This window comes from Sitophilus oryzae, unplaced genomic scaffold (genome assembly GCF_002938485.1).
Source record: "Sitophilus oryzae breed Bouriz unplaced genomic scaffold, Soryzae_2.0 scaffold_649_pilon_pilon, whole genome shotgun sequence".
NCBI lineage: Eukaryota > Metazoa > Arthropoda > Insecta > Coleoptera > Curculionidae > Sitophilus > Sitophilus oryzae.
In genome coordinates, this window is record NW_022147250.1 from 123166 (window position 1) to 132520 (window position 9355).

Consider the following 9355-nt stretch of genomic DNA (forward strand, 5'->3'; position numbering starts at 1 on the left):
TTTCTACAGATTGAAGTGTGTGTATTTTAAATAATAAAAAAAATAGTAAATATGAAAATTTTGAGAAATATAATATGTTAGAATGTTATATTGAGTCTAACAACCATAAGCAAATGGCAGCTGATTTATATTTTGAGCGGTATTCAGAGCGCGAGCAACCAAACCCAGCCATTTTTATACGTTAGAAAATAGTTTAATCAATTTTGGATCTTTTCTTGACCTTATATAGCCTGATATTTAATTACAGTAACCATTGTATGTTAAACCAAATTGAAATTTGACCCGAAAAGTTATACAGGGTGAGACAAAATTAATATAGAACATTAGTCACTTTTAAAAGCTAGTTACTCCTTTATTTTAAATGGAAAACCCAGTATATTATTCCGGTGTTCAATTGTGAATTTATATATCTTTAAAATATTATTAAGGTTTTTATTATATTATTAATTTTTATGAATTTGCGTCAGTAGATTCATATGATAAGAAAAAATATAGGATGGCTTTGATATACCTTTTGTTAATTTAACAAAAAAAAAGGATGCAGAGTAAAATACTCAACGGTAATAAAAATAAGATGCACGTTTAAAACATATTTTAATTATTACTGAATTAAAACTAGATATAAGCCTATAATTATGTAACAAAAATTAGGTAGGTATATGAAAGCAAATGCTCAAAATGCCTCCTGTCCTGTAAATCGCACAAAATTATTGTCTTTTCAAAAGATCTTTTCATTCTTTTTCTTAAAATATTCACTTAGTAGATAGTAGGTCGCGCCGTGTAACAAAGTAAACGGGTGTCATGGTGATCGAAACATACCTTTGATGAATGCAGGACATTTTATTTCTACAGATTGAAGTGTGTGTATTTTAAATAATAAAAAAATTAGTAAATATGAAAATTTTGAGAAATATAATATGTTAGAATGTTATATTGAGTCTAACAACCATAAGCAAATGGCAGCAGATTTATATTTTGAGCGGTATTCAGAGCGCGAGCAACCAAACCCAGCCATTTTTATAGGTTAGAAAATAGTTTAATCAATTTTGGATCTTTTCAAAAACCGCGTCCGAAAAATTATCAAAAAGAAGATAAATAAAATCAATATATTTATAGTGTTATATATTTTCGAGAAGCCCATGCCAAGCTGAATAAGAAAATTTAAAAATATACAGGGGGTTCGATTTAAAAAAAACATAAGTATAGTTAATATCTCAAAAAATACTTTTTTCGAAAAAAGTCTGACTACGCCACTGCATTCTACACAGAAAAGTGCCTTTAGAATGTATAATTCATTTTTCCGTGGTTGCTGAAATAAACAAACTATCGAACATCTTCAAAAAGTACAAAATCTGAGAATCCCCCTGTAGCTTCGAAACCGATCAAGATAGCCACGATCCGTATGCGCCATTGTATTTTTTTCAAAAAAAGAACCCGAGACTGCAGTATCAAAATTTGAATATTTCTCACGGTTTCCTAGATACCCTATAGAAACAACCAAAATGGTCCACCCTGTACATGAATGAAATATTCGTATAAAAAATTAGAACATATTCGTCTTTTGTGATGCAGTTTTTGAAAAACCGCAGTCGTTTATTTTTAGCCATCCTTACCATACTTTCGTAGCATTAATAATAAGAACGGGACCAACATTTTAAGGCCTTAAAGGCATAAAATGCTGTTGGCGGCAACGTCCCGCGTGTGCAGCATGTGGCGCCGCGCTGCATCCCGTTCCCTGTTAATTACGGCCCATTACGGCCCATTACCGGGCTAATGTGACCGATGCTCCACGTCGTACGCCACATTGTTGCGAGCACCGCTAAACAAGGTTCGGAGGTCTCACTAACCGTGTTTTGGGCGATCAAATGCGCATCTTACACGATCAATAATATTGTCAATGTTTTTTATTGTCAATATTTTATCAATATTTGAAAGTTGGCCTGACACGGTCAATACATATATCAATATTAAGTTTTGTGCAGATATTGTAACGTTTTTAGTTCGTTACATGTCTTTTTTTTACATATGATATATGATGTCTGGCCTATCATCACCGGATTCCCTCTCGTTCAAGCCGGATAGTTTATTTGACGCGCAATTTTTACGTTCCCTAGTCGCCAACCCTGTTATCCAATGACTAAAGAATCCAAGGACAAATAACACCCGACAGCAAATTGTGACGCTGGCATCAAACAGTGCCGTGGCACATATTTTTCTTAACCTAGCTGTTTGAAGCAATATTTATATTTTTTGATAATTGTTTTGACTACGCCTATGGTGTATCATCTAACAATTACGACGAAAAACGTACTAAAATGTTAACAAAAGATACAAACTAGTATCAACGTATAAAAGCTACATATCAAGTACATATAGATGTTAATTGAAATTGAAGAATAATTATCGAATTCAATAAGAAAACGCTAAAAAGTTGGAGTGGACTGTTTATTTACCTATGAAACGTAACTCCTGGCTCTTTCTTGTCGCTGTGGCTTTTACACTTGAAAGCAAGGCACAATTCACCATTGTAACAAAGTTTATACAAAGTTCACTACACACAACAAACTATTAAAAATCGGTAAAATTGTCGCTGGTGACTGGATGATGACTCACTGTTTGGCATCAAACGAATGGCGTCTAACGTCACAAATTCTACTACAGCCCGTACAGGGGCGTTACATGTTCTTATATTCTTTAGTCATTGCTGTTATCGTTCGACACAACCCTGTTACTATTCTGTGGAGGCGCGCGCTGTCAACGTCGCTGCTGTCAACTCTCTCCGTGCTTAACCTCACTTTGTTTTGACGCTCGGTTTTATCCCAGCTTTTAGAAATGGTGATTATTTAAATCTTGCTGTATAATCTGAATCAGCTGCTATTTCAAAGCAACAGGGTAGAGTTACGGATGTCCCAACTTGTATTTGTATTTGGCTGGCACGTTGGCGTCCCTTTGCTTTTGTCCTCCAGAATGTCATTTGGAAGAAAGGACAGATTGTTTATTATTTATTGAGCCCTCGGAAGTATTTCGAGGTAGGTTCATTTTGTTTATTAGACGGTGTTTGATTTTAAACAAGAGTTTCGTGTTCTTAGGGTCTTACGGACGGACATTGTCTTACGGACAAGTGTCCAAGGTATGGACTATTTTTCAAGGTCCTAGTAGTGTTCTCTTGTGCCACTATCTTATGGACGGATGTCCCATGGACAAGTGTCCCCAGTAGGATTGATTTGTCTTACACATAGAGTGCCCCAGCGTGGATGTGGCTTGAGCCCCGTGCTGCTTCACCCCCATTTCTAAGCCTGGATCGCCGACAGACAGTACAGAGATGCTAGACCTCCTCGCGCTGCACTGTTTGAAGCAGGGTTACATAAAAGAACAGCTAAGTGTATATTTAAGTTCTAGTTTTGCATTTAACATCTAAAATGTTTTCAGTCTTAAACAGTAACGTACATTTTAAACAATAGCGTACAGACTATATTTAGTGGTTAGATTATTAAGGATATTTATGTCGATGCAGTAGTAAAAGTGTGATTTAGATTTTAGATTTCATAATATCACGCATTGTAATAGTATTACTTTCTATAGACATTATTATTACGCTATACTAACAGATGAATAACGAGATAGATTCTAGAATCTACAGGTTGCAACACATCTGATTTAACACCGTATAAATTTAACAATTTAAATAAAGTAATGCTACTTTTCCTATATTTTCTATAACGTTACACGCATTGTATTTTCTTTATAGTCTTTTCATAGAACGTATTCAATATTATTTACATATATAGTTCTACTCAACAAGTAACCACTATAATAATTATATTAATTGTACAGTTTATCAATTAATATATAGTCTGTCCAACGAGAAGATCCTTGACAGTGATAGATGTGTCTGTCATTTTTTTTTCAAAGTAGTTTATTTTATTTTACAAAGAAATAAGTTGGTACAACTGGAACGCATAGCAGGAAATTAATATATTTAAAATTTGACTGACAAGTGATTACTTCCAAAATATTGTGAAAAAAATGTATAAAACTGAAAATGTAATCGAGTTATTTTATTTAATAAAAAACGGTATGTGTTATAATACAAAACAAACAAGAACAAGACACCACATACCAAAAAAATATAAAAAAGAACTATTTCTTACTTTCAAGCTTTATGAAACTTTGAAACCCGCATTTACGATTATATTTATCAATATAACTTATGTACAAATACAAATTTGTAATATTCTACAGGAATAAATAAAACAACATAAATAAAGCAAACTATTTTATTAATAATAACATTTACCAAATTTTATACCTTAAAGGTTGATTACTTAACTTTAATCTTAATTTTTTTAAACCAGTACCTTTTGATATTATTTTTCTGCAGTACTAAAATCCATTATTTACCTATCGTGTGATGTCGATATTTTACAGCTACTCCACTTTTTAGTATGTGTTTAGTAGGTTCCTTCTACCATATTCGAGATGCACTTATCTACGACGAGATGGTATACGAACTTTATTAATGGTAACTTTATTGGTGTATAAGACTTTCTGCCTGGGCAGCGAGTATGAACCATAAACTGTGCTCTGGGTCTACAGTTAATTTTCACTTGATTTTTCCTCCACTTGACTTCAAAAGACACAAAACACACGTAATAACACGAATCAAAATGCATCATCTTCCAAAACGCAGGGTATTTGACAAAAGTTGACACAAAATTATAACCTACAATTTGGCAAGACTTTGACAAGCGTCAAAAATCTAAAGGCGAGTTCATACGCATCGGCATCCGTTTGTCGTTCATTGTTCCGTCAAATCAATAAAATTGAAATACGATCTGCCATTTTTGAAATAAACCAATAAAACTGGTTAAAAACAACAAGAGACGACGCATGACGGATTTATATTTAAACCCATCCATAGTTAACTTAAAAATTATTAGAAACTTTTTGTAGTAAAATAAATAGATTGGTATGGGACGTCATCTGCTTTTCTTCTGTCATCGTCTGTCGAAATCTTACCTGAGAAAAAAAACAGAGTATAATTATTATAGTCAGTCAATTATACCCTATGCAAAAAAATTAAAATAAAAAAAAGCGTGTCATTTTGGCAGTGAGTGTCAGTCAGTGAGAAAAAATATGGAAAAAATAGAGGAAAAAATTTAAGAAAAGACGTTGATATCCACAAAGAAAAAGGTTCGGCCAACTAAATCTTCTAAAGTACGTTAAGAAACGGGAGCCTGATGATTGCGATCTAAAACTGGTGAAAACAACGACGGTGATGTTCCGTCTTCCGCCATGGTTACGAATAAACTAGTCAAATTTTGTCAATCATGCGACCTAACGATCAATATATTGTCAATACGACTAGCTCCGCCTTTAATATTGTCGAGTATTTTCAGGATCTCGAAAATCCATCAATATATTGAAAGTACATCAATATGTACGCTCAAACGCTCAATAATATTGTCAATAATCCAAAATATTGACAATATTATTGATCGTGCGAGGGCCGCTTTATTATAATCGTAATATTCCATAAGTTACGATATATACCTGATGTTTTTAAAAAATGATTCACCCCTATAACTTATAAATATATTTATACAGGGTGGCGCACCTCATTCGCCTCGGTTCATTATACGAAAACGGAAATATGTAGAAACAAAATATTTTATGGGTATATGTGGGGAGGCAATGTGCACAATTTAAAATTATTTTGAAACATACAGGGTGTTTCAGAACTAAGATTCATACCAAATTTGTATTTTTTCTAATGGAACGCCCGGTATTTTATTTCATTTTTGGATTCTTGAGCCCAAAAAAGTAATTTATTATAAGGGTTAAATATGTCTAAAATCTTTGGTTTTTGAGATATATAAAGATATTTAAATTTGCACGCTACAATAGAATAGATTGTTAACACCCTGTACAGGGTGGGTCAAATTCGACGCTTTTAAATGGCAACACCCTGTTCTATAGGAGATAGACAAAAAGTAATATCGGTGTCTGGAGCTCAATTTTTGTCAAAAACATGATGGGGAAAATCGCATATCGATATCTGTTACCGTTTCGGAGTTACGGGGTGTTTTTCAAAAATATACATTTTTAATAAATCGCTGTAACTTTTTTGCTATGGAAAATTTTGTATTTTTATGAAAACATTTCAAAGTACCTTTTACGTAGAATTTAATGGTTTAAGTATATTTTTTTTAAATTAATAATTTAAGAATTATCAACAGAAAATTTGATTTTTATATGGGACACCCCTGTATATTTTTAGTTTATTGAAAATAATTTAAAACTACCTTTCCAAAAAAATATAACACACTTGGATATTTTGCTCGATTCCTCTTCGAGATATAGAGTATATAAAAATTTGCCCGCTTTAAATAAGTAGGCTTTGAACGGTAGTGGCTATAATGCAAAAAATTCAAGCTGTGAGCATCAATTAAAACGAAAATAATATTTGTTATGAGAGATGCAGAATTTTATAACAATTTAAAATATATTTAATCAACATCAACACATTTAAACTATATCTAATAACAATAAAAATAAATAGCAAACCAAGACATGAGATTTTGCTACAGATGTTCGACATACCGACTGTCTTCTGTTATGGACAGACGGGGCAGTTTTTGAACATTTCTCGCGGAATTCATTAATTCAGTGGGGGTGAAAGATACCCTCTCATAACTGCTTAGTATTTCTAATTCTTGTCTAGATTATACGGAATAAGGAACTATATCCATAGGATTAGATCCATGGGCACTAAGTCAGGCGGCCTCGACGGCCAACGGCTGGGATCTTGGTTAGCTATTCAATTATTCTTGAAATTGGCTGCAAAAATTTGCTGATAACTTCAGCGTTCAGTTCTTGCTGGAAAAATATGTTTTCGAGTTCCATTAAGGGCATATCATCAATAAGGGGTCCAAAACCTACTAGTTAAAAGTGGCGAACTTTTAAAAATTCTGTATTTCGAAGGAGATTATAACAAAATATCAAGTGTGCTATATTTTTGGAAAGGTAATTTTAAATCCTTTTCAGTTAATTAAAAATATAGAGGATGTCCCAAATAAAAAATCATTTTTTCTGTTGATAACTCTTAAATTATTAATTTAAAAAAAAATATACTTAAACCATTAAATTCTACGTAAAAAGGTGCTTTGGAAATGTTTTCATAGAAATACAAAATTTTCCATAGCAAAAAAAGTTACAAAGGATTTGTTGAAAATGCACATTTTTGAAAAACACCCCGTAACTCCGAAACGGTAACAGATATTGATGTGCGGTTTTCACCATCATGTTTTTGATGAAAATTGAGCTCCAGACACCGATATTAATTTTCGTCTATCTCCTATAGAAAAGGGTGTTTCCATTTAAAAGCGTCGAATTTGACCCACCCTGTACATTATTTTTTAGAATTAATTCTTGTGCTGAGTTTAAAGAGGTAGAGAAATAAACTTTACAGAAAAATATTATTGCTTCCTTAAATTTATACAGGGGTATCAAAAATTGCTGGTCTATTTTAAATATTTATTTTACATAAAAACGTTATTTCAAATACAACACTCCGTATTTTTTTAAATGAATCGAAGCAGATTCAAATGCTCTTTTAAAATATATTAGGGTTTCCTATACAGCTATCTAGTTCAGATTTTGAATAAAGAGCAATTTTTCAATAAAATGGCAACCAAGAAGGCTAGTATCGTCATTGTTTCTAGTGACAGTAGCTATTTTCAAAATCGAAATTAGTTTATGGACTTATTTGAATTTATACCAGTTTACTTTTATTTAATTTACTTATAACAGTTTAATAAATAATATTTATTAAATATGTATTCATTTTTCTATCAAAAAAAACGAAGAAGTAATTCTTTGATTTATTTTACGATGACTTGTAGATATATGGATTTTCTATAAAAGAGCCAAGTAAACTGTTACAAATTATAAATAATGTCCAGAAACTAATATCGACTTTGAAAATAGTTACTAACTGTCACTAGAAAAATGCCATGGCGACACCAGCCATCTTGATTGCAATTTTATTTAAAAATCGCTTTTTAATCAAAATCTGAGCTAGATAGGTATAGGAAACCCTAATATAGTTTGAAAGAGCATTTGAATCTGCTTTGATTTATTTAAAAAAATACAGGGTGTTGCGTTTAAAATAACGAAGTTTTTATATAAAATATATCCATAAAATAGATCAACAAATTTTGATAGCCCTGATAAATTTAAGGTAGTTATAACATTTTTCAGTAAAGCTTATTTCTCTACCTTTAAACTCAGCACGAGAATTAATTCTGAAAAATAATGTACAGGGTGTTAATAATCTATTATATTGTAGCATGCGTATTTAAATATCTTTAAATATCTCAAAAACCAAAGATTTTAAACATATTTAACCCTTATAATAAATGCTTTTTTTTTGGGCCCAAGAATCCAAAAATGAAATAAAATACCAGGTGTTCCATAAGAAAAAATACCAACAACCAAACCAAACCAAACCAAACTTTGGTATGAATCTTAGTTCTGACACACCCTGTTTATTTCAAAATAATTTTAAACTGTGCATATTATTGTCTCCCCACATATACCCATAAAATATTTGGTTTCTACATCTGTCCGTTTCCGTATAATCAACCGAGGCGAATGAGGTGCGCCACCCTGTATATTCATTTTAATAGATATCATAGTACGTATGTGGACTACGTACGTGGAGTTTTCTTTATTAATATGTGTCATTTCCAGGAACAGTCTTTTATTATAATTTTATTATAATCAGTCTAAAACTGAGACATTTTTGTAATCGAAATTATGGTCTGTATCCTGAAAATGAATTGCTGGAGCACATGAACGTTTGCCTAATTTGCTATCACTTTTGTGTTGTGTTATTCTTTTTTTTAAAGACTCGGATGTTTGGCCAATATAGCCTCATTCACAACCAAGACAAGGGATTTTGTATATAACATAGCTCTGATTAAGTATTGGAGTCCTGTCCTTAACGTTGGAAAATATTTTTCCTGATGTTAAAATATTATATTTTGCTATTTTTAAATTACTTGAATACGATTGTGGCAACTTTGAACCGGCCAGAAAAAGACCCGAATAATATATTCTTAAAGATAAAGAGCCTATTCCTCGTAAAATGATGATTTCGTCTTTTTTTAAATCTCGAGATAAACATTGTATTATAGAAGGAAGAACTATCAGTTTACGCTCTTGACGATACCAAAACGTATTTATAAACAAGCAGGTACCTATTTACATTTCATCTGTTGACATATATCCTTCCACTAGTCATCACCTTGCCGCTGAACACGTAAGATAAAGCCTTCTTTGTCGAGCGCCA